A 1,504-nucleotide genomic window follows, 5' to 3' on the forward strand; every position below is an offset into this window, starting at 1 on the left:
CCTAATAAACTGCACAAAGACAAAGCCTGTGCAGTGGCGTCCACAGAAGGACAGTGTCTAAAGTGTCTAAAGAGATGCTGCAAAACAAAACAAGAGACTAGAGCCTATCAGGAAAACTAGTGAGTGGACCTCTGATTAAAGAATTTCTACCAAACTCCAACTGCAGCTGAACAAAGGAGCTGTTGGTGGAACTTTACACTCTGAAATATTGAAAGATGTAAAGGATGAGACAGCTCAGCACAGCATGTTATTAACTTCACACATGAAGTGGTTCAGTCCAGTCAGTCTTCAGTTTTGCAGCCACCGTCCACATCCTGCTTCTTTGACTGGTCGTCACGGTAACTCTGGACTTTCCTCCATCGAATCCTGAAGTCTGTCAGTCCTTCTGACAGCATGAGGCCTGACAGCTGGACAAAATGTGCAGATGATGAAAAACATGAAGCATAGTTTGAACTTGTGTCAAGTTTGTGTTGGTGACTGAACTGCTGACCTGCTGTGAAACCTGCTGCTGGATCTCTGTGCTGTGCATGTCTGCCTCTGACTGAAGCTTCATTTTCACCACTGTTTGCTTTGTCACTGCTAAAAATGAACCACATATAACAACACAAACATTAGTGTTTTACATGATGACAGGATCGGACATTGTTTGCTTGCTGGACCTCACCTGTGAAACAGAAAAAACAGAATCTGCTGCCACAGTTGCCATCCTCCCATCTCCCCGTCTTTAAATAAAATGTTCCACAGTCCTCAGGGTGATAATAGTTACTAGGCTGACCAGACATCCAGTTAGTGAATGTGGAGGTTGTGTTGTCAGACCAGAAGGTCCAGTGATCCCTGTAGAGACCAATCCACACATACTGAGCCCCTGATCCATTCAAAGTGAGCGTGATGTTGGATTTCTCCTCTTTGCTTCTTATACTGGTCAGGTCTGTGTGGTATGTCCTGCAGTACGACTGAGCCTCTGACCAGGAGCGGCTCTCCTTCACTAAGATGTAACTTGTATTTTGGGCTGTGAAAGATTAAAAACTATGATGACTTTTTAGAACACGCACATAATATGAAAAAATAAAACTCATAAAATTGTAGGGATAACTAGGGCAACAAATCTTTTTTCCTACCATTGTAACACAGGAAAGGGTAAGAATCTCCACAGGGTCTATCATTCATCTGTGTTTGTCCCTGAAGAGCCACACAGTATTCATTTGCATTTACACAGTCTGGTTGGCTGTTAGCCCAGATCAAAAATTCATGTGTACTGCCAACATAAAAAAGTTTTCCCTCCATGGACCACTTCCAGCTGTAACGATCATCATAGAGCCCTATCCAAGCCCAATCATTGATCTTTGGTGAAATTGAGAGAAGCAGTTGGTTGATGTTGCTGTTGTAGATGGTGACCAAGTCAGTGAAGTGTTCTCTGCAGTAACTCTGAGCTTCGGTCCAGGTCATTTTCTGGTTCACAAAGTGGTATTCTCTGGAGTGGGGAGGAAGAGTGGAAAGTCCTCCT

At 43.6% G+C, this 1,504-nt stretch overlaps 1 long non-coding RNA gene across 1 annotated transcript; it reads right to left on the reverse strand.

Moving 5' to 3' along the window:
* Positions 1-293: 293 nt before the first annotated feature.
* Positions 294-690, reverse strand: LOC120437797. Its single transcript, XR_005611410.1, has 3 exons — positions 665-690; positions 491-579; positions 294-407 (listed from the first exon to the last, which is right to left on the reverse strand). It is a non-coding gene; the product is annotated as an uncharacterized LOC120437797 (long non-coding RNA).
* Positions 691-1,504: the final 814 nt, after the last annotated feature.

This window comes from Oreochromis aureus, linkage group 3 (assembly GCF_013358895.1).
Source record: "Oreochromis aureus strain Israel breed Guangdong linkage group 3, ZZ_aureus, whole genome shotgun sequence".
Taxonomy (NCBI): domain Eukaryota; kingdom Metazoa; phylum Chordata; class Actinopteri; order Cichliformes; family Cichlidae; genus Oreochromis; species Oreochromis aureus.